At 34.8% G+C, this 26,273-nt stretch overlaps 1 protein-coding gene across 1 annotated transcript in view; it reads left to right on the plus strand.

The window, feature by feature from the left end:
• The first annotated feature begins 805 nt into the window (after window positions 1–805).
• The window catches only part of Ptp36e (protein tyrosine phosphatase 36E), a 476,599-nt gene continuing 451,131 nt past the window's right edge, over window positions 806–26,273 (plus strand). The window contains exon 1 of the mRNA XM_076428189.1: window positions 806–1,535. The gene's annotated coding sequence lies outside the window, so the exon portion shown is untranslated. The remainder of the gene's footprint in view (window positions 1,536–26,273) is intronic.

The following is a 26,273-nucleotide window of genomic DNA, read 5'->3' on the forward strand; positions in this document are numbered from 1 at the left end:
AATGTTCTCTAGAACCACGTTTTATTTAAATAAATCTTGCTCCACACTGCCAACTTACCGTTCTGACCGTATCATCGGACTGACACCCTGTATTAACTAGCTTATGTGGCTCGGCGAGCGACAACTCGATCGAGCGGCAAGATCAACCCGAAAATCCAACCGCAAGGAACGCGTGTCGATTCGAACGGTTCTAGGTGCCAAAGAATCCCGTTCGGAACGATCTGCGGAGATCGAGCGTCGCTGGGAACAGTAGTACATCGTTGATACGGTCTCTATCTCGAGGCCCGCGAAAGAGTGTCGGCGATCAGGACCACGCCCTCGGCGAAGAAGCGACGCCGACGTCGACGCCGACGCCGTCGTCCCTTCCCCTCCCCTATCCGCGTTCCCCTCTCTCGTCGCGCCGACAAAGTGCCGCCGCCTAACGTTCCTCTCTCTCTCGGCTGTCTCTCGTTCTCTCTCTCGTTCTCTCTCTCGTTCTCTCGTTCTCTCTCTCTCTCTCTCTCTCTCTCTCTCTCTCTCTCTCTCTCTCTCTCTCTCTCTCTCTCTCTCTCTCTCGACGGATCCCCACCCGGGCGTCCCGGCGCCGCCACCCCCTCACGGGTAGCCTGACGGTCCTAGGATCCTCGTCAGAGCGACTCGACTCATCGTCGATGGTGACTCGGGGTCCGTCGCGTGCCGTCCAGTCTCCCAGCGACCTCGCGCTCGTCAACGTCGCCGTCGCCGTCGCCGTCGCCGTCGTGGTGGTGGGTGGTGGTGGTGGTGGTGGTGGTGGTGGTGGTGGAGGAGGTGGAGGAGGAGGAGGAGGTGGTGGTGGTGGTGGCTCGTGGTCGTTCGTACCGCCACCGTCGTCGTCGTCTTCGTCTTCGTCGTCGTTGTTGCTCGCGATCCTCCTCGTCGTCGTGGTCGTCGTGTTTGGTGTTGTGTGCAAACGCGCGCGTGTGTGTAAGTGAAAAAGGGTTCCTCAACGTGTTGGTCCGCAGGTGTAAACTCATTGACAGTGGCGGGTAGCCTGATCAGGTGTTCGATCCTCTATTTTTCCTATGATTCTCTTCGTTTCACCGTTCCGCTCCAAGGATAACTGCTCCAGGCACACGACTCTCTTCGCTAGCCGCCGGTAGCATCGTTCATAGTTTTCGGTCCAATCGTATCCGGTTGCCGTTTGATTTGCGGCGTGTGCGGCACCGATCATCGTGATCCAGCGGCGATTTATGGTGGATCGATGACACCGACACGCAGCCGTGAAGTTGGATCCGGAAGTTGACCGCTGGACACTCACGGGAAACGGACGCGATTCGCTGGCCCGACTCTCGCCGGTACGATTCATACGAACGACGGGGATCTACGTATCTCTTTCCCCGATTTCGATCGATTCGCTGGGCCACCTATCCTGATAGATAGAAAGAGAGACAGAACTGTCGAGCCGAACACTGTGCTGTTGACGCGTGCACGCTCGCCGCTTACGCAGGAGCGCGTGGACCGCCGGGAATCTGTTGTTACAGGTCGAGGTGTTCTCCTTCCTCACGGATATTTTCAAGGTATTTCTTCCGATGATGCTCCTTAAACTGGCAATACACCAGCGAGCAACTTGCGACATTTCTTGCGAGAGCGACGGTTGCGTTAAACGCCTCTGAGACAACGACCAACAACAAGTTAAATACATTTGCGATAGTTTCTCTCTCAGAGAACGAAACAACGTATAAACAATACTTACAAATAAGTGTACACACATCTGCAAGTTGCTCTCGTGAGAAATTTCGCAGATTACTAGTGTATTCGCATCCTTAGAGTGCTCGCGAAATTTGTCGTTCGTTAGTAGACGATTTTCGTGCGTTTCTACACTATCACGTACAGATTCGCGAAATATTACTGTGGAGTATCCTGTACCGGTAACGAACTAATTTTTTCAACAAGATACATGTACGTGTACGTACAAGAAATTGTATAACTGTATTTTATGTGGCATTGAATAGACAGTAGATGTATGAAGAATTATTTAAAAGAGCTGTGCACACCTACTACCACAACAGATACATCCCGTTATACGGGTCTCTGTTGTAATGTGCTTTCTTAACACTTTACCTACCGGAAGCCTATTAATAGGATTTTCAATAATTGTGCTGTACCAAAAGAATGCATAGAAATTTTCTTTTACATTGCAATCTTAAATGAAATTATCAGATGACGTTATTGAGGGTGACTTGTTAGTTCACAATGAAAATTGCTGTTGCTATTAAAGGTTCCATTAAAAAGTGTTTAGCCATGTACCATAGATTTTTCAAAATTATACAATAATCACCGGTCGGTAATGTGTTAATATGAAATATACGTATGCAAATATACATATACAAATTTATGTGGTGTACAGGGTCCCAAGAATGTACTACATCTTTGACAGGGGCGATTCATAAGAACATTTCAAGTAACTTTTTCCTTTGCGAAAATACTCTCCGCGGCTTCGTTGCCGAGTTATTAATGAAAAATACGAACCAATCAAAGCGGCTTGGTCAATGCCAACGCTACGCTTAGCCAAACCACAGCCTACTCTAGCACTAGCCGCTCTGAAGGTAAAAATGGCAACACTGTGAGAGTCCGGCTGTCATATATACTTATTTAAGACTTATAAAAAAAGAGTAACGCGTGGTAAGGAAATTTACGACATTTACAAAATTATCCTTTAAGACGATTTTATATAATATATTAGCTGCACAGCTTTTTCTTACAGTAAATAATTATCCAACCTCTTTCGAACGTGTTCACTTAACCTCTTTGACTTCGTGACAATATAATTATTGTTTGTATTTCAGATTTCTATTAACTTATATATCATCTCTTCACTAATTTTCAAATGTTGCATTTTAATTCAGAGTTGATTTTATATTGCTTGATACATACTTGTATTTTCTTAAAACCACTGTAAATAAACCATTATTATTAAAACCACTGTAAAACTTTTCCGAGAGTCCACAAAATGTATGTTATAAATGTATTTATACCCAGATCGCACAAAGACGTTTTAAAGACGTTTTAAACACGTCTGCAGTTGGACATACCGTCGTCTTAAAGATGCCCCGAATGTCCTACGAACGTCTCCTGAACGTCTTGTGTTAGAAATCGATACGTCTCTAAGACATCTGTTTGACGTCTAGAAGACGTTCATTAGACGATCGTCCGACATTCGGGAGGTCATCAAGACGTCCCTAAGAAGTCTTAAAGATCCATAAATGTTAATTTAATTAAAAGAAGGGAAGATTAAAAATAGATTTCCACAAAAACGAGTTTAAAGTTAAACCTAGCTTCATCAGAAGAACGCATGTGGAATTGACATAAAAAGTGTAATAAAAATAACAATTGCAATTAAATGCACTATAAAAGTAAAGAAAATTGCAGTTGAAATTGACGAGTTGAAGTTGAAATCGAAGAGTTGAAATGGAAATTGAAGTCAAAGATGAAATTGAAATTGAAATTGAAGTTGAAATTGAAGTTGCAATGGAAATTGAAATTGGAAAAATTGAAGAGTTGAAATTGAAGTTGCAATTGAGGTCAAAATTGAAAAATTGAAGTTGGAATCGAAGAGTTGAAATGGAAATCGAAGTCGAAGATGAAATTGATAAATTGAAGTTGAAGTTGGAATCGAAGTCGAACATGAAATTGATAAATTGAAGTTGAAATCGAAGAAGTTGAAATAGAAATTGAAGTCGAAATGGAAATTAAAAATTTAAAAATTAAAGAGATAAAATTTAAATTTGAAAAATTGAATAGTTGAAATTGAAATTTGAAAAATTGAAGAGTTGAAATTGCAATTTGAAAAATTGAAGAGTTGGAATTGAAATTTGAAAAATTGAAGAGTTGAAATTGCAATTTGAAAAATTGAAGAGTTGGAATTGAAATTTGAAAAATTGAAGAGTTGAAATTGAAGTTAAAATCTAAGAAGTTGAAATTGAGGTGAACATTGAAAAATTGAAGTTCGAATCAAAGAGTTGAAATGGAAATTGAAGACGAAGTTGAAATTGAAGTTGAAATGGAAATTGAAGACGAAGTTGAAATTTGAAAAATTGAAATTGGCATCGAAGAGTTGAAATGGAAATTGAATACGAAGTTGAAATGGAAAAATTGAAGTGGAAATCGCGAAGAGTTGAAATTGATGTTGAAATGGAAATTGAAGTTGAAATTTGAAAAATTGAAGTTGAAATCGAAGAGTTGAGATTGTAGTTGAAATGGATATTGAAGTCGAAGTGAAATTGAATAGTTGAAGTTGAAATAGAAGAGTAGAAATTGAACTTCAAATTGATGTTGAAATCGAAGAGTTGAAATTGATGTTGAAATTGAAATTTGAAAAATTGAAGAGTTGAAATTGAAATTGAAGCAAAAACACTAACTCGAACATATAATACCAATGTTAATACTCTGCTAGATTATGGGTATACAATAAAAACCACACTGTTTATGGTTTTAAAGACGTAAACGTTAAAAAGTCTTCTTAGGACGCAAGACTTTCAGACTTGAAATAGACGTAAAATGGACGTCTTTAAGACATCGTATGCTATCTGGGTAAATATTCGTATACTTTAATATCACCTCTACTTATCATAGTTATAATATTTATATATTGCTTATACATAATTAATCAAGAGTTGTGTATTTTAACATTATTTTCTATGAAAAAAAACCGTTAATTATAATCCCAAACACAAGACTCTCATTATTGATAACAGGACTCCCGACTTCCGATCGCCACACAAGCGGTATTGCCACGTTGTTCAGCACTATTCAGCACGGCTAGTATTTACTAGTATTTACTAGAGTAGGCTGTGGCGGAACCTGTCGCCGAACCTCTGATTGGTCCGTGTTTTTATTTAATGACTCTTTAACAAAGCCGAGCGGAACAATTTTGCAAAGGAAGGAATTACTTGCTAATCGCCCTGATATATAATATCTCTACAGCTGAAATATTTATTTTATATTTTTCCTTACGAAACTTATTTATTGTGTATATTTAAAATTAGTATATATTTATTTGATGTGTGCTTCTTTCGAGACGTATACCCAAGAGACAAAATCGGGAAGGTTACTCCAAATGACCTTGCGAATCGCCCCTTTCAAGGAAGTAGAACATATTTGTGACACCCTGTATTTAACCCTCTACCGCCAGTAGAGTATGGTTTTCCACCAACGTAGTCTGCATACCGGGACTCTCATTATTCCCTAGTCTAATTTCTTATTGTTTTCAGCCTTTAAGAATATCTGAAAAAAATTGTGAAATATTTACACCTCCAGTTTGACGTGTAACTGATACTTTAATCAGATCTTTAAACTTTTCCGCAATAAATGTATAAATCTGATGGTTATGACGGGGGGTGGAAGGTTTATTAATTATATTTAAATTTTCTATTATAATACATTACACATACAGCCGTGAAAGGCTACAATTTTCACGATCTTTAACCATTTCTAGCATAAATAATAATGTTAGTAGCGACGATACAGTTGATTAAATTAATTGTTTCTAGTGAGATATTAGAATCTATCGTTTATAAAAGAAATCCATCGAAAGTGTTCTTATCTTATACTGCGATGATACTTTCATTTTTACTCATTTCAAAATTATAAAAACACCTGGAATTCCATTAAAATATGATCTTCGTCACAGTGCACGACAGTATTATGTTCTGCTCGTTATACAAAAACTTCTCATAGGTAGCGTAGTGTCTAATTTTAAGTATACACTTCACCAATTCCTAAATTAAACGCTAATGCGCATTAATTAAAAATAGACTAATTCGCATTGTTCGATTGAGAAAGCAAAGCTAGGGGAACGTTACTAAATAGCATAGTCAGGGTTTACAATGAATAAAAATAGTGGATTATTAATTGGTACACGTAACAAATGTTTATTTATAATTAATACCTTGTGTTCTGTTGTATATTATTAACGTACTGCGAGCATCAGACCACAGTTTAATATAATTGGTTAGCTAGACAATACCAACAGTTACAATTACCAAAAGCTGGTTGTAGATATAATAACCGGTCGATCGTTAAATCTCGCGTTTTGATAATGGAATTATATGTATAGAAATTGAATAAATCGCGGATCTTTACCCAAGTAGCCACGTACGTCCCTAAAACGTACGGTTCACGTCCAAACGTCCTACGTCCATTCTGCGTACGTTTTCGGGACGTACGTGGCTATTTGTGGCTACTTGGGTATTCGAAATGAAAAGTATCTATCGAAAGTAACAACATTTTTCTTTCACGATTTTAATAGAAGAATCTATAATTCGAAATGAAAAGTATCTATCGAAAGTAACAACATTTTTCTTTCACGATTTTAATAGAAGAATCTATAGCACACGACGCACTGTGCGACGCAAAAGTCAGTTCTAGCGCGAATAAATTAAAAATACCAACTAACGTAAATCTGTTAAAATTTATACGTGTATGATAGTTTGTTATGTATACTACAATAACAAAAGCAAAATTAGTAAATCACATCACCGTATTATTGTTGGCAAGACTGTCAACATTCCAGTAACCAGATTTTGTTTTTCTGCGTTAGACAATTGCTACAAATTATAACCTCAAAATATCGAGTTCTTTCTTGAAGTGTGCATAAATTGTGTTAGTATCTTGTCATATATGATATTATCAGTATGGCTGTAACTGGAAATGGTAGGTTTACGTTTCCTTCACACACTTTATGATATATTTTATGAACTGACACTTTTTAAGAAAAATTATTAGAATGTCGTAAGTTTGACAAAATTTGCACGCATTTGCACGCGTTGCGAAGTATTTAATTTGAAAGCTTACTTCATCTCCATAAACGGCAAAGAGAAAACGCGATCTCCCGCAGTTCCATTATAATTTTATTTTAATATTTTAGTAAATGTATCTACGATCACCCGCTTCGAGTTGTTCGAAGAATGGTTCAAATTGAAGAATTTGAAACGGAAGGATTGCGTTAGTGGATTACTAGAGGTTATTTTTACCGGAAGGAATGTGAGCGGACACAACACTGAAGGAATTTTAGTGAACTTTATCAAAAATATTGAGAAACGTTGGAAAATAGGCAATAATTATAAAGATAGATTTCTGTCAAAAAACAAGACTTCGTTGGAATCGACCATAGTATTCCCCTTTAATGAGATATACATTGACGAACTTGAACCAGCAAGAGTTGGAAGGTCATTAAAAAATTGTAATGAATGTAGCATTAGATTAATAATTATTATATTAATAAACAAGTAGTCAGTATTGTAAATTATGTCTTATTTACTTTACTCAAATATTTAAAAGTAATTTTTACACAAAGTGTCAATTTTTTCCTCGCACAATTAATTAATTCGCACTAGAACTAACTTCTAGACCACTGTGCGACGTCTTTTAAAGACGTCCATTTTACGTTTATTTTAGGTGAAAGTCTTATGTCCTAAAAATACGTCTTTAAGACCATAAACAGTGTGGTTTTTACATACAAATGTATAATATAGCAGTATTAGCATTGGTATTACTTGTTCGATTCAATTCGATACTTTGTTCGATACTTCAAATTCAATTTCAACTTCAACTTCACTTCAATTTCAATTTATATTGTAATTGTAATTTTAAGTTTTATTATTTTTATTATAATTTCAATTGCAATTGTTATTTTTATTATACTTTTTATGTCAATTGCACATGCGTTCTTCTAATAAAGCTACATATTTATTAGTTTAATTTTAAACTCGTTTTTATTGAGAAATCTATTTTTACTCTTCCCTTTTCTTCTATTTTAATTAACATTTATGCACCTTTAAGACTTCTTAGGGACGTCTTAAAGACCTCCCGAATGTTTTAAACGTCTCCTGAACGTCTTTTATACGTCAAACACACGTCTTGTAGACATCTTTTCTTACACAAGACGTTCAGGAGACGTCCGGAAGACGTTCGTAGGACATTCAGGATATCTTTAAGACGTCTGAATGTCCAACTTTAAGACGTTTTTGTACTATCGGTGACGAGTTGAAGATCTGACGACATTCTGACATTTTTCGGAAAACAATTACCGTTCATAATTTTGAACTTACATAATTTTACATAATTTTGATACATAATACATCATTTTTCACGTTCTCGGTAAGATCAATGGTGAATTTAAGTTATAACAATAAATAACCATTCAGGGGATGCATTAAATAATAACTGATTAATTTGCATGGTGTCTAATACAAATACAAACTCTCTAGAAGCAGAAACAAAACGACGAACTGAAACTATCAAGGTAGCGACTGTGTGAAATTGTAAAAAGAAAAAAGTGAACATACACACAGCGCCACGTAGCGGCAACTCAAAGAAAAACAAAACTACACCGACTGTGACTATATTCATATTAAATCAAATTGTATATCTCAGCGTAGAAAACCGACGACTTGACGATTTCTTTTGTTTTGAACAGGCACACAGTGGTCTAGAAGTTAGTTCTAGTGCGAATTAATTAATTGTGCGAGGAAAAAATTGACACTTTGTGTAAAAATTACTTTTAAATATTTGAGTAAAGTAAATAAGACATAATTTACAATACTGACTACTTGTTTATGAATATAATAATTATTAATCTAATGCTACATTCATTACAATTTTTTAATGACCTTCCAACTCTTGCTGGTTCAAGTTCGTCAATGTCTATCTCATTAAAGGGGAATACTATGGTCGATTCCAACGAAGTCTTGTTTTTTGACAGAAATCTATCTTTATAATTATTGCCTATTTTCCAACGTTTCTCAATATTTTTGATAAAGTTCACTAAAATTCCTTCAGTGTTGTGTCCGCTCACATTCCTTCCGGTAAAAATAGCCTCTAGTAATCCACTAACGCAATCCTTCCGTTTCAAATTCTTCAATTTGAACCATTCTTCGAACAACTCGAAGCGGGTGATCGTAGATACGTTTACTAAAATATTAAAATAAAATTATAATGGGACTGCGGGAGATCGCGTTTTCTCTTTGCCGTTTATGGAGATGAAGTAAGCTTTCAAATTAAATACTTCGCAACGCGTGCAAATGCGTGCAAATTTTGTCAAACTTACGACATTCTAATAATTTTTCTTAAAAAGTGTCAGTTCATAAAATATATCATAAAGTGTGTGAAGGAAACGTAAACCTACCATTTCCAGTTACAGCCATACTGATAATATCATATATGACAAGATACTAACACAATTTATGCACACTTCAAGAAAGAACTCGATATTTTGAGGTGATAATTTGTAGCAATTGTCTAACGCAGAAAAACAAAATCTGGTTACTGGAATGTTGACAGTCTTGCCAACAATAATACGGTGATGTGATTTACTAATTTTGCTTTTGTTATTGTAGTATACATAACAAACTATCATACACGTATAAATTTTAACAGATTTACGTTAGTTGGTATTTTTAATTTATTCGCGCTAGAACTGACTTTTAAACCACAGTGAGGCACTGCAAACGTATCGGCTCGGTTACTTGAAACCAGGTCATTCGATGGTCAAGTTTTGACATTTATGATTTGAAGGATTATTGTCCGCGAGAGTGTATCGGGATCACCGGTGTCCGAATGTATGTACACTGTACACAAATACGAATCTTCGCGGAAGCAGCGAATTTATGTGACGAGCTATATGTATACACGTGGAGTGATTGGCTGGCATGTGCAATGCCCGGGTATATAAATAACGTGTTACCATTGAGAAATTTGTTTGTCTATAGACAAACAATTACGACCGAAATCGTTCTTCAACTTTCTGCATGCTTGATGAACATAGTTCACCGTGTCAGCCATTGTCCATCAATTAAGCCTACGAATTCTTAATTTGGGATATACCAATTAAACCTCTCCGTGTTTTCGTTAAATATAATCGACACTATATACGCGAATGCATTTTTTAAAGGCCAATACTAATAAATGGTACTTACAGAATATATAGAAAGTAATAATTTTAATGTTAGCTTAGTTCTTCGCGGAAAAAACGTCGAAAAAATCGGTTTTTATTTTTTTTAACAACGGCGCACCAAACCAAAAAATCTGAAAAATTCATGAACAATACCTATAACAATATATCCCTACTGTAAAAATATAAATGTTGTCACTCTAGAACTTCCATGTGAAATCTGCATTTTTTCGATTTTTCTGAGGTTTTTGATTTTTTACAAGCAGGATTTTCACTTTAAAAATCTGAAACAATTGCAAAGTATGTATTTGGGTTCTTGACATGTGTCACATTTTTGTTAGAATTTCTAAACGTCATTAACTAACGAAAATAGGCCAAAAACTGATTTTTCGATTTTACCCCATAACTACCCTCCCGATCGAGATACAGGGTTGAAATTTTGCACAGCATGTTTTTTCTTGGTGTCCTATCGAATGGCACATTTTTGACTATCTTATCCGGCTATTTTGAATTTTGATTATGACTCTCACTTTCATTGTTCCGAAGGAAACCTCCGAATTTCATAATTGTTATAGTCGGTTGATTGGTTTAGTCAGTTAGTTACGAGTTGAAGTGAAGTTACCATCAAGTTTGAGAAGATACCAAATCTTTGAACGAAAAATAAAATCTATATTGTAAAATGATCGGATTCTTTAAAAAAACATTGTGAGTATTGGTACAAACCTGAATGAATGTTTTATCAAAATTTTTTTTGTAAAACTATTGTGTGGTTAAATGTGGATACTTGTTTAGGAGTCATAATTGATATAATATAATATAATAGGGCAACATATTGACTCACAAGCCAGGTGGAACATCTCGAATGAAAAATATTATTTTTTCTGGCTTAACCTTTGCATTCCAAATTGTTCTTCAATTTTGTTGCCAACAATTGTCTACTATTTTAAGTGTTTTATTTAATACTTCAAAGCACAGTTTCTCGACTGCTACTTATTTTAAACGTAAACAATTAGTTTTACTAATTACATTAAATATAGCTCTGAAACTTTGTTGTAAAAATAAAGTTGTAAAAATGTTATTTTTTCTGGCTTAACCTTTGCCCTCCGAATTGTTCTTCAATTTTGTTGCCAACAATTCTCTACTATTTTAAGTGTTTTATTTAAAATTTACTCCAAAGGACAGTTTATCGACTGCTACTTATTTTAAACAATTTGTTTTACTAATTACATTAAATATAGCTCTGAAACTTTGTTATAATTTACATTTGTGGAACTTATATTTGTTTTTAACTAAAAAAATAGTACAATTACATAAATAAAGGAAGAACCCAAACATATAAAAACCTGTTTTATTGACATTTCTCTTTCTCTAATGTCGAGTCACACTCGACAAAGGAGTGCAAAGGGTTAAGCACTATCATGTATACAAATTTTCAGATTTTTAGTTCGACCTAAAATATTTTGGCGATAGACAACAGTCTTCGCGGAGGACTTGAAGCTTTCTGTTCCGTTTGCGAATCCTCTCTGCGAGTTTCTATCGTTTTCAGAGGCATTAAAGTCCCTGCGAGAGCTCCTGCAGCTTTCAGAGTCTTTAAAAACCCTGTGAGAGGCTCTAGAGTTTTTTAGTCTCTGAAAACCTTCTAAACCTAAACGATCTTACGGTTTTTAGAGTCTCTAAAATCCCTGCGAGGTTTCCAACGTTCGAAGAATTTTTAAAACCCCATCATCGTCTTCCCACTATTGAAGGTACCTTTTCAAGGGTCTCGTAAACAATGTCTTATCGATACTTTGGTACAGACCAAATGGTTTGTGAACTGTTACGGTCAAGTGCTCCAGCATTTTATCGCAAGAATACTTAAATTATTATTAATGAGCACGTTCGAAATTCGAACGTATGTGACTACCACACAGAGCTGGGGAAAATAGTATTTTAAACAGTAAATAATCCCATTTATTTTACAGCATCTGTACTATTTTGAAAATAAAATATTTCATTTGATGCAGTAATTTTTGAAAATAAAATATTTTGTTTGATGCAGTAATTTTTGAAAATAAAATATTCTGTTTGATGCAGTAATTTTTGAAAATAGTATTTTATTTTAAGAATATTGAAAATATTTGGACTTTGTCTTTACTTTCAATTTCAATTTTAAATATTATTGCTCAAAATAATGGTTCACATTCAATAGATATTGCGAACCTTTGAAACTTCATTTACTATCGAGTTTAAAATCTCGATTTTGTGATTTATTCGATTTTTCTGAACACGCAAGCGACTATATAATTGCTACCGTCAGCCATCCAAAATGGAAATTACAATGGATTCCGAAAGACTTAAATGAATAAAAACGTACTTTTATCAAAGAAACCGTATTAAATGCTTTGAAACAGATAGCAAATCCAGATTCAGAGTCACGACCTCAATTACTTTCACAAAACAAAGAAGTAGATGACTTTTTTCCTTTATGGAAAAAGAAACAAATGATATCAGTCATACAAACCTTGCAGAATTAGAATTATTTCAATATTTGAGCGATAGTGATACACGAATTGAAAGTATTGCAAAGTACAAATACATGAAAACATTATTTTTAAAATACAACACAGCTATTCCGTCCTCTGCCCCAGTTGGGAGACTTTTTAGCTTTGCTGGACTAATTCTGTGTCCTCGAAGGAGCACCCTAACAGATTCCAATTTGGAACGCTGCACCTTGTTGTAGGCGAATAGCAGCAGTCAAACAAAAAAATAAAACGATAATGTGGCAAATGATATAGTTTCTTGTAGTAAGTACCATTTCTTCTTTAAATTATTGCTAAAATAAGAAATATTAAATAATTAATGTGATTTTTGAAAGTATTAGGTGTAACGACGCAAAAAATCAAATATTCTATTTTGTGTTTCAGATTATTAAAATAGAAATCTTTTACTTTGTGTTTCAGATCATTAAAATAGAAATATTTTACTTTGTGTGTCAGATTAATAAAATAGAAATATTTTACTTTGTGTTTCAGATTATTAAAATAGAAATATTTTATTTTGAGGTTCAGATTGTTCAAATACATAGAAGTATTTTATTTCAAGATTCAGATTGTTCAAATAGAAATATTTTATTTCGAGGTGCAGATTGTTCAAATAAAATACTATTTTCTTTAAGCAAAATAAAATCTAAAAAAATATTAAGTAGTATTTCAAATATTTTTTTCGCCAAATAATGCCCACCTCTGGTGACTACCAATTAGCGTAAACAATTTATTAAGTTCTGTATAAATGCTGCTGGAGTACATGAGCTGTATTTTATTAACCTCCAAAGGGATAAAAAACCATTAGCGTTAGGTAATAATAGAAAATTAGAAAATAATAATGTTAGAAAATTTTCCACTTTGTTGCTCGAATCTTGACAACAAAATAAAACATACCTCGTATACATACAGGATGGTCACCACATATTACCAGTTCGATTTACATGACTGTTATTATTCGTAGCGGAAATTGGTTCGCGTAGGGCACATTTTGACGTTAATAGCATTTTTGTAGGTGCACGTGGCCCGCTGGGGGGGGGGGGCGTTGATTGTTTATATTTTAGATTGTTTTGATTTAATAATTTTAATCTAATTGCATTTAAATAATTGTATTTAATGTTCCTTGGGCGGCCCGGTACCATTTGATCCACGGACCGGTATCTAGGTATAAAGGAACTATTAATGTGTCAGAATGTGCCCGCCTTAATACCATTCAACCCTACGTGAACCAATTTCCGATACGAATAACAATAGTCATGTAAATCAAAGTGGTAATATGCGGTGATCCACCCTGTATACAATGTATGTATTACCTACAGTGGCCATAACAATAACATTTCATTACACCGCGTATTTTCATTAGAAATAATGATATCCAGGGCCCGCTCGAGGGAGGGGGGGGGGGGGCAACCCGGACATTTGTCCGGGGCGCGAAAATTTAGGGGCGCCATTTTGGCTGTAACTGTGAGAAAAATATTGATGTGTTAAATACCCAATTAATAAAAAATTTGCTTTTATTAAAATCTAAATAAAACGATTTGATTTTTATTGAAGATAAAAAATATGTACCTTTATATTTAAAAAATATATATATATTCTTAAGGGGCGGCAATTTGTCTTTTTGTCCGGGGCGACGTAACAGCTAGAGCGGGCGCTGTGATATCTACAATCTACACCTTGTTGACGAAATAATAGCGTCTTGATTCACAATTTGAAACATACTGACGATGACCGACACGTGCGCCACATGTGGGATTACGGCCAACTAAAGAAAGAGTCGTCCATTTTGACTCTGCTATAAGGGGCTCTTTTATTTTAGCCGCCACTGTAGTTCTTGGAACAAATGTACTCACTTAGATTATGCCAGCGGTTTCCAACCTGGGTAGCGCGGCCCCCAGGGGAGGCGCCAAAATTGTTTTTGCGCCAGTATTTTTTTATAATAAAGTTAGTATTATTTAAAACGTGTCTATATCATCATATCTATTAAAAGTTAGGGAGGCGCGGAAAAAAATTTTTTTTAGGGAGGCGTAGTAGCATGAAGGTTGGAAACCGCTGGATTATGCCATTAGCTGGTCTTCTAAATTTATCAGAGTACCATTTCTGGAATTTGAATAATCGTCGAATGAGGCATCTGTAATGCATCGTGGCGTATATCAATTTGGTCCGCAGTTTTACTGTCAAGGAGCTCGTGATAATAAAATGTTTCCCGTGTTATAATCGAGAAGATCGTCGACAGACGTTGCAACTGGTTTGCGTGTTGAGACAGAGCAGACGTAAGTTATAGTAAAAGGTACTACGTTTAGAAATTTCGATGTCGGCATAGGACCTATTGGAACAAGTGCCAAGAAACTGTATCAACAAGCTTGCCCGTATGCCTCTCTCTCAGTTCGCATTCTTCGAGAATTGCAGCACCACGGAGGAGACAATGCGCGATACAATTAGAAGTTAGCCGGAAGCGGCAACGTAGTCGCACAATAACTCAAAGTATTTTCGGTGTCTCATGTTCTTCGAGTGGCCATAGTTTTCCTTCTTTATGATATTGAACAATCTTTCATCTCCATTTTATTTTCACTAATATGTTCATTATGTATAGCTAATGAAATCGCGTGTTGTATTGACGGACAAACATGATAAGCTTACGAGAATGAGTAACATAATATTCGATCGTTTGAATATAAAGTTAAATAATTATGTCAAAAATCAATGTATTGTATGTTTCAAACATATATTTATTTAGTTGATTATTAAACGTATTTGTTGTACACTTAAAATTAATATTTTCATTCTATGTTGTTTTTTGGTACATGTATTTCTTGTGTATCTAAAATTAATACATTTATTTTATGTTGGTTCTTATAAAACATACTATGGTATGTTTGAAATCAATATATTTATTTTGTTTCTTATGAAAAGTACTCTAAATATAATATACATACAGATACAGACACCCTGTAAAAAGAAAATATGTGTTCCTATTTGTAAAACCTAGATAGTGTTCCTTCTCGAGAAATTTTATAATTGGTTATTTCTCATTTCTCGAGAAATTGCAGTATTTCTCGAGAAATTTAAATCTAGGAAAATTCTTATGAATCTCATTTATCTTATAAAATATTTTCGGAAATGAACAAATACATATACAGTTGGTGTACAAAGTATTCGTACACATTAAAAAAACGAATTACTTTTTCAAAATAGGACCCAACAGCTTGAGTTTATTTTCAGACGTTAGAAGGATTAGTTTACTAGCTAATGTGTAAATAACTTTTTTCAAAAATTGTTATTGGTCGCAATTGCGAAGGAAATAGTAAAGGTCACGATTTTTAAATTTTTTATCTGTACCTGCAATGAAAAGTTAGAAGGTGCCTCTGGTAGGTCTAATACATGTAGTTTCATCGAAATCGATCCAGGATGTTACGAAATATAATTGATTGAAAATAGCAAAAATCGTAAGAATCTGCGATTTAAATAAATCGCAAACCTTACATTCAATTTACATTTTTACATCTTACAATGCCCATAGCTTTTTTATCCGTCAGCCAATTTCAATGAAACTTTGTATACATATTTATATATGTATATATATATAACTTACTTAGATTTACAAAATACATGTATTAAATTTTCATTACAAGCACAGATAAAAAATTAAAAAATCGTGGTCTTTACTGTTCCCTTTGTAATTGCGGCCAATAACAATTACAAAAAAAAATATTTACACATTAGCTAGTAAACTAACCCTTCTCATGTCTCAAAAAACTGAAGCTGCTGAGTGCAATTTGGAAAAATTTATTCGTTTTTAAAAGATGTACGAATACTTTGTACATCGACTGTATCCTACCATCAGTCAAAATATGCTACATTTTAATGTAGGTATTTAAATATCTCTGTTACTTGTGATTATACGAAAAATTGTCAGAGGAGAAATTTGCACTGTTCAATAAGATGAATATAATGGCAAAATAGAAAAATTTTTTGGAAATCATATTTCGAAATTTCAAGGTCATCGTTATTTTTATTTAAAGGAGGTCATATAATTATTCTACATTGCTATTCAGAAAAAAAGATAAATCCAACGATGTGCCATGTTCCATAAGGTGAATTTCACAATTTTCAAAATTTTCAATTTAAGTGCGCCACGTCATCCTTTTATCCGATCGATCTCAAAGTTTGCACAAAATTTTTTCTCACCTAAAGGAACAATACTGGATAGTTGCGTGCATTGTATCTCGATAAAAATCTTTCTTCAAGTATAGCTTAGGTCCACCCTAATGTACATATTGGACAAGAATCAACGTTGAGTTCATATTTTTTGCGGTTTCGATAAATATTATCAACGATAATCCAAATATCATAAGTTTTCCAATATTTTTTTACTGCATTAAAAATTCTCGAGAATTCTCGAGAAATATAGTCTTATTTCTCATTTCTGAAATGAAAAATGTTGAGAAATCAGGAACACCAACCTCGATTTCGCCATGAAAACAAACTGTTTTCGAATTTTTTTTTACTGATACAGTAAATCCACTATAAACGTAAAAGCCTCGGGGAGATTCGTTTGCATTTTTTGAGCTTTAAAGGCCCAGCCGAACGTAGAGAAGGACAGCGCGTGTAAAGAGAGCGCGGCCGACTCTCCGCGTCTGTTTCTTTCCCATACGCTGTCCTTCCTTGCACCCGAAACGTTCATCGTCAATTAAACCACTAAATACAGTTGAAATTATATCGTGTTTGGTCTTCTTTTAATCAGAAAAATGCCACAAATATATTGGTGAAAGTTCCATGAAAAAATAAGTAATAATAAAACAGATGTTGTATTGGTATTACATTGTGAGGACGCACAGGCCTTTGAACTGTGCCGACGACTGCGATCAGAGTTGGGCAAAATGTAGTTTCAATTACAATTACAATTACTTGCCAGTTACTGTAATTTGAAATTGCAGAAATAAATTTACAATTACATGTGATTGTAATTGGTAATTGTAATTACTTGACGAATCACTGTAATTGTAATTGTGGCCCGCAATTACAATTACTGGTTGAGCCAAAGTAATTGCAATTACCAATTACAATCACATGTAATTGAAATTTTATTTCTGCAATTTTCAAGTAATTGTAATTGGTAGTTGCAATTACAAGTAATTGTAATGGGTAGTTGCAATTATTTAACGCTAAAATGGCACTAAAAAAAGGTAATTACCTACTCGTATACCTACTCAATGGAAATGTCTATAAAGAACAAACAAAAAGCATATGTTAGGAAATATTTATTATTTATTAAATTACAACTCTTAAGAAATAGGTTCACTTGTCACTTACATTGACAATGTAGTTTTCACTAAACTTCTTTTGTCAGACGGCTGCAAGTAGGTGCAAAATCGTGCGTCGCGTTAGTGGGAACACCCTGGTATATCTCTACAGCCAACATATTTATTTTATATTTTTCGTTATGAAACTTATTTTTTGTACATGTAAAATTAGTATTGGGTTGGCAAGAAAGAGAAAGAGAAATTTCGGTATTTTAAGGTAAAATAGAGCCTAATTTTTTATTCTAGCAATGAACGTTAATGAATAAGATATTTTCCATTTTGTTCGATGATCATTTGCCAAAAGGATTAAATAAGAAAGTATTTCATTGATTAAAGTTCATCGTTTGGATAAAGAAATTCGCTTTTATTTCACCTTAAGGGTGTTCTGGAGGTACATAAAAACGCAACAAAATTTTTTTAAATTTGATAGATATAATTCTTACTAAATTAATGCAATTACCAAAGTTTGGGTTCGATTTAACACGTCTTCTTAAGGAGAATTCATAAAATTCCACTTTAAACCCTATTTAAAGCTTGAAAAGACGAAACTAGAAACTTCAGTTTTTTTATATGTAGTAAAAATTATGTAATTAATTATGTCCAAAATTTATTAGGATTCACTAAACAGTTACAGAGTAAAAAATTATAAACTGTTACAAAACGTCAAATTTATCGTGTTGTCTCTCACTAGCATGGAAACGCGACATGTGTAGACCACTGAATATAGCTACAGACAGGGCCGGTTTAAGCCCCGTAGCAGAAGTAGCAAATGCTACGGGCCCCGCGCCATACAAACAGAGGCCCACGCGGGCGCTTCATCGAAGAGGCGCCGATACATGAGCGCCTGTCTACGACAGGGGGCACAGATATTTTTGCTAAAAGAGAAAAAAAAGGTTATTCACTGTGTTTGTTGAAAAGGTGCGCTACATTTGCTCACGAACGGCCCTGATACAAGGCCTAGGGCCTCGTCATAACATTTGCTACGGGTCCCGCGTTGGCTTAATCCGGCACTGGCTACAGAGGGTACAAGTATTCGGAAAAGTTTAATGAAAAATATACTCATGAATGGCTTTCATTGCCAATATATTAATGGATTTCGAATTTCTTGTACTTTTGTCTCCCATTGTACCTCCAGAACATCCTTAATATACCGAAAAATTACTTTCTTGCCAACTCAATATATTTATTATATGCGTGCTTTTTTCGAGACGTATACGCAAGAGAGAAAATCGGCCGCATTATTTTGTTGCACAGAGATCCCGATGGGAGAAAATGAATCCCAGGGACAGGTTCTAAATTAATTCTCGAATATCGGTTGCCAATGCGACGTCCGCGATCTCCGACGTTCATTAGGAAACCGGATGTGTCGCCATGTATGCGCGGACAATGAGATGAATGGATCGTTGGGCTGTCGCGTCGCGTCAGTGCGATGCAAATGCATACATTGTTTATTTAGACGGCAACAATCGTATCGAACAAATGATCGATGATTATAGAGCATCGTGTAAATATTGACCCAATCATATCATCATTTCCCGATATAGCCTCCGAAAGGAAAAATAGTTGGATGTATCGCGAAACGAGCATGGGATTATCACAAGTTATACATACATGCAATTGCAAATTCAATGACGAAGAAATTCATGCAACGATACGATTGAATTGCTAACCATGGAAAATCACGCGGGGTGCTGAATATTAAAGTGGGGTCAGTAATTGCACACGTGAACGTAGAATTAAAGAAGTATTAGCGCAGAACTAACGCGGAATTGAATTAATATTATTGCGAATTTCTGGACCGTAATGAAACGAAATGATTGGCGAACATGAAATATGTAGCGGTTTTATAAATGTAGATAGAACCGGAAATAATTAGTTTCATTCGGTTCGATTCGAGCGGAAGTAGAATTGATTTCCAAGAAAGAGTTCAGCCGATCGAGCCTTATGGGATGAAAACTGGTTTTATTAATTAATTTGGTTGTTCACGCTGGATTATCTTCATTGCGGTTACACCGCGTATATACGGAGCATTGTTTCGTGTACGCGTGTACACACTTGTTAAGTACAGTCCACCCTGGTACCGTAACTGTTACGCATAATACGTATATGTACATACAGTATGTAATAAGCATTACATATGTGGACACATGTTACCATGTTACCAATTTTGGACATCGGTTCATGCAACAGTACTAATCTCCCGTCGTGTTCCCCATAATCATTTACGAAGACTGAGATCCATCTTGAGTGCCATCGAACTTCGATAAACAATCGAATTCGAGAAGTCCGTATGGATTAAACTAGCGATTTCCAACCTTTATGCTACTATTCAATTTTTTAATGTTTTCGGCGCAACGGTTCGATCGTTTATTACGAATTATAAAGCAACTTTGCTAATTGTCAAACAAAATCAACGTTTCGATCCTAGTTTGCACGCAACACACGTGTCGCACGTTTATCATAAATTTATTTTCCCCAAAGCAAGTGAGTGTGTCTTTATGAACAATATTTCTTACATTCAATCATTCGATATTTCAATTTTTTCAAAATTACTACTAACATATTTAATTTACAGATGCGATTCAAATAAATCTTGAAAAAGATCCAAACTAGGATCGAAACGTTGATTTTGTTTGACAATTAGCAAAGTTGCTTTATAATTCGTAATATGAACATGCATATTTATTTTTATGTTAATATTACTAATTAAACTACATCTAATACATCAAAATTTAATGCGAGCGTTGTTGTTGTTTATTGGCAGAAAGTTTATCAAATCCTGGGGGCAATGTGGAGAGTGCAACTCGTAACTCTTTTTCGACCATTAACCTGGTTCGATATTTGGTTTTCATTGCAGCCAGTGCCGAAAAGCTCGTTTCGCATAAATAAGACGTTACAAACGGTAGAAGCACATGCATTGCTTTGCAATACAAAGATTCATACTCTCCACTAAGATTCACCCAAAATTGAATTATGGTTTCATTTTGAAACTTTTGTTTCAGTGAGCTGTCGCATGATAATTCTATCAATTTTTCCTTTTCGATGGTTGTCAGGTCAAATTCGTCTTCTTGATTGTCGATAAATGGATTCTGTGTCCACAAAAACTTTGAGAAATCAAGGTCTTTGAAATAATTTGAAAAATGCAGCACTGAACCATCCAAGTGTTCGATAAAAAGATTTTTGCTCGCTTCAATATTGGCTGTGTCCCGGAAATCTTCTGAAAGTGAAATCCATAACTCCAGCTTTTTAATGAAAGCTTTTACTTTGTCTTTCCCTGCGTTGATTTATTTAAACCGCTCAATTTTTCAAAAATTTCAACCAAATAGGAAAGTTTAACAATAAAATTATCGTTTGTCCACAAATGTGCCTCTTCATGGTGGTTTTCTTAGAGAAAGTTTGCTACTTCTTCTTTGAGCTGAAGCACCCTTTGAATCACTTTTGCACGACATAGCCAGCGAACTTCGCAATAATACAGAAGTGAGGTATAATTAGCTTCCATATCAACACACAGCTTTGCAAACAGCCTAGCTCTCAATGGAGTGTTCTTAATGTAATTTATAATTTTTATAACTTTCGTAAAAATGTTGTTTAGTTCCTCGCTCATATGTTTTGACACTAAAGCTGCTCTGTGAAGCATACAGTGCGTCCAGATAGCATGTGCTGCTTTCTTTTTGACCAATGCCTGTAGACCTGCTTTGTGTACGGACATTGAGTGAGCTCCGTCGGTGCACAGTCCAACGCAATTATCCCACGTTATGTCGTTTTTGTAAAAAAAAAACTGTCTATTATATTAAACATCTGAATGGATGTGATCTTTTCAGGAATGGGTTTGCAAAATAATATGTCTTCTAATATATTATTTTCCGCAACATATCGAACGTATGCAATTAAATGGGCATCTTAAGCTATATCAGTTGCCTCATCTACTTGAATGGAGAATGTCCAAGTACGCAGCCGAGAAACTAATTGATCGCAAATATCTTCAGATATATCGTTGATTCTTCTTCCGACTGTATTATCAGCCAGCGGAATTTGTCGCAACTGTTTTGCATGCGATTCGCCGAACAGAAACGGAGCGTTTGCAAAGGCGTCATTTTTAAAATCTTCAGCTCCGGATAATTTTTTAATAGGGCTTAAATGAATGTATGAAAATGTAAGAAAAATGAAAATAGACATTACTTCACTGAATTTGTACCGTTACAGTACGATATGAAATTTATTTATTTGTAGATGTTATGGCATGAACATTAATTTTTTATAAAAAATTTTGGCGCCTCCCCTGAGGGGCGCGCCTGCCCGGTTGGAAACCGCCGGATTAAACAGTACTGATTCGGAAGCTAGAGAAATAATGCTTTAATGTCTAACACGATATAATTTTTAAATTTCGTAAAATTATACAGTGAAATTATGAGTTCCTCTTACAAAGTATACAATAACAATAATTTTTAAATAGTTCTTTGTTCTGATTTTATGTTTATTATACAGGGTGTGGGCCGGAAATCATAGCACAACCGGGCAGGGGGTGAGTCTACATACAAAAATAAGTCGTAGAAAAGGAATAACATTTTTTCGTTTGGCATCTCGTGTTCGAGAAAATCGAGTTTGAAAATGCAGCGAATAAACGTGATGTTGCATAGGAATCGCCTGACGCGTCTGACCATGATCAACCAATTCTACTTTCTGCATACAGAGTGGTCTGTTTATGTAAGGCTACCTAAATATCTCTTCAGGTTATTGTGACGCAAAAAATATTTGTTACGTAATGTGCATGGCGTCAATGGACAAATATCTGGCAAGAATATTTTCCGGAGTTATCAAGGTCATCGATGTTTCTTGATACATAACTACATTCTTTTTAATTGCATCGTGTAACTGATCGAAAAACACATTAAGATATGTATAATAACATGACATTGACGTTGATCTGAAGGTAAAACTTTAATTTTCGAAGATCAGGGTCATTTCAAGGTTATGTTATTATACATATCTGAATGTATTTTTCGATCAGTAACACGATGCAATAAAAAAGATGTAGTTGTGTATCAAAAAACATCGATGACCTTGATAACTCCGAAAAATGACCTTCGGAAAAAATATTCTTGCCAGATATTTGGTCCATTGACACATTGCACATTACGTAACAATATTTTTTGAAATAGGGAATATTTTTGAACATTTTGCGTAACAGAAATAAAGCAAATGAATCTTACACGTTGAATTTTATTTATTCCATTTTTCTGGGTTGAAAGTCATTTGTAGGTCATATTGTGTTACATGGACGAATTCGTTATTTTCTCAGCTACAACATTACGTTAACGAAGATATATCATTCCATTAAAAAAAACATCGATGACTTTGAAATCTCATAAAAAAATGACCTTGAACATTTTTTCCCTTACACTGTTACATGTGGCCCTTCAAACAGTGTAACTTTGTCCTAAGAAGTTTTTTTGTGCAACGAAAAGTAACGGAGATATTTAGGTGTTCTGTTTCTTCGGACTCACCCTGTATAATTGACACAGATCTGCGAAACGTATTTTTAAAATTTTCAATATAGCGCCACATAGAAAAGTTGTAAAATGCAACTTTCAGTATTTTCTGTACAATTTCGACCAATTGCGATTTCTGAAAAAATTTCTTTTCACATCACGTGGTAAACTAATCGCTCTAACTTCTCAAAAAACTTGAAATTGTATAGTCCAATATTTAAAAAGTTATCGGTTTTTTGAGATCGTCCGAGTATTAATGGGAGTCAGTGTACATAGATTTATGTAGAAATAAAATAGAGAGATTGTTAAAGTGTTTTGAAAAATAATAGTTGAATTACTAGTCGTTTTATTGTTCGAATATTTTGTGTAGCATGTTCTAAAAAATAGTCTGATTTCGATTAAGGAATTAACAGTATTAAATAAAATTTTCAACCGAGTTACTTTAAGCAAAGCTACTATTTTCTATGACATGCTAATCACAAATTACACTTTATATGTATAGATCTGTATCCTTAAATAGAATTCTGTTGTTCGTATCTCGATAAATTTTTTGACACGATGTAAAGTGTTCAATTGTAGTTTTGATCTACACATTGAGATGTCTCACAAAATCGTGTATGTATAGCAACCGTATGTTCCAAAAAAGGGTTTCTCTCGATAATTCGTTTCCGATCGATTTCGTTGTAAAAGAAGCCCCGGAGCACACCTATCACTCCGTGGCGGAGATCCCCGATAATTTATAGATATGTTCACCAGCGAAAGAGGAAATTTACTATCATAAATTCGCCCGTTTATTTACTCCTATCAGCCGACGGTATTCAAGGGGCGAGCTCGGATGTGGACCGAATACATGAGCAGAAATATTGAGACGAAATTGTGAAACGTGCGAGGGAGTGCTTTGCACCGGAGATTTCCCGATTTTTGATAAAGTGTCCACATCATCCTCTGAGAACGTCAATAATAAGATGTTTCTATCTTGATCATAGTTTCAAGTTCAATTTAACCCTTAGCACTCGAGTGGTGCCTCGGAGAGTCACCATTAAAAATTGCTGTACCATTATTCAAAACAATATTTACATTGTTAAATATGTTGGGATCTAACCAACTACTAAATATTTAAGTATTGTATGAGGTATTATATCAATTTCATATCCATAAAATGAAAAAAAATCATACAGGATGGAATTATCCTAGGTTGGTAGAAATATTTAACTTTCGAGTTAAAATAGCTCCGAGTGCAAAGGGTTAATTAAACAAAAAGTTGAATGTATCGTTCAGGAAAGAAATTGAAGAGCATTATTCTCCTGCTGCAACAAGACAGTACAATTGTACTATAATTGTACTTTATTAATAAAGTATGGTGGAATTAAAATAAAAAGGTTTAACCCTCTCTTTAATATTACCAAAGAAATATAATAAGATTAATAAAATTCAACCTTTTGTTCTTCAAGCTATCTTCATAACAATTTAGTATTTTTTAGCGGAGTGTTAATAGTCGCCATTCGAGTGTAAAGCTTTATGGATATTGAATTTAATGAAATGGACGTATGGAGGTATTGTACGTACAAATCTTTGAAATTAATAAAAAAATGAAATTAATAAAACATGAAAGTCATCGATGCAACATACATAGTTAAAAAATGATACATATGAGTTTTGTGACTGTAGCAAATATAGTGTGTCACACACACACACATGATTAGACTGCGGATCTTTGTGCAAAATAAAAAATGTTCGCACTGATTGCAGGACACAGGAGCCAGATAAAAATTGTACTCCTCTTTCAATTATCCTGTCAAGCTGAAACTAATACATTGATGTCCTTAAATATTTTTAGCATGTTCACTGCTTTAAATTGTACATGGCCATTTTTGTCATACATGCATAAAATCCGCAGTCTAGTCATGATCTAGTGAAAATACATATTTGTATTAAGAAAAGAACGATTCAAGATAGCAGAAAATTGATCATTCGAATAGTTGCTGCAAAGTATAGAGTAATGCAAAAGAATCTTGAAGATCGTGTGAGTGCATGATACACGCTTTTATCCATTTTCTTTTCAGTTATTAACAACGAATGTGTATGCACGATCGTGCTCGCGATACGTGTTACTGCAAACCCGTGACGATTAATGGGGAAAATATTGATTCGCCTACCGTTGTGTAACAATTCTTCTGTAAATCTAACCATTGACAGCTTAATTCGAGTTCGTTATGAACTCGACCCGATTATACACATCGCTTCCAATAAATCACGATACGGATATCGTCGACGAAGGCAGAAAAAACATTATAAATTTCTCCTCCCTACGCTGTCCTCATTGAAAGATGATTTTGTAGGCGAAGCTATGAAAACGATTATCTCGGCGAGGAGAAATACATATATCGCGATTAATGAGTTATTGTAGAAGGCAAATAACGACATAGCGGTTGTCATTTATTTCTGAACATCTTATTACCGATTTTATGAAAAATATGTACACTGATTGTGAGTGTAAAAAGTATTCGTACGCCCCACAGTGGGCGAAAACCGGCTGAAATAGACAAAATTCGATAACTCGGTGAATTCTGCAGTAAATTTTTAGAAAATTGGTATCTCTCGTTTGTTTTGGACGTAGATTCCAAATTTTTAATCAAAATGATCAAATTCAAAATGGTCGATTCAATATGGCGGACCAAAAAATAAAAACTGAGTGGATTTTTTTGAAAATTGATATATATGAGTTATTGGGGATGCTGATGTTGAATTTGTATTCGAAATTATGAAATTCAAAATCGCTGATGCAACCTGGCGGAATCCGGAAAGTGTGTACAAAAATCGATAATTCATTGAATACTGAATGAAATTATTTGAATATTGCTAGTCCAATGTGTGTTTTTGTGTGTGTGTTATCAAATTAAAATTGTAAAATTAACAATGGTTTGTTACGGATGACGAACAGGTGTTCAATATCATCTCTGGCAGGAATCGTCCTAGATAAACGAACAGAGCTACCCTAGATAAATCTACATATCTGTTTAGGTTAGTTTAGGGCCCAAACGTACGCACGACCGTC

This window comes from Lasioglossum baleicum, chromosome 7 (genome assembly GCF_051020765.1).
Source record: "Lasioglossum baleicum chromosome 7, iyLasBale1, whole genome shotgun sequence".
NCBI lineage: Eukaryota > Metazoa > Arthropoda > Insecta > Hymenoptera > Halictidae > Lasioglossum > Lasioglossum baleicum.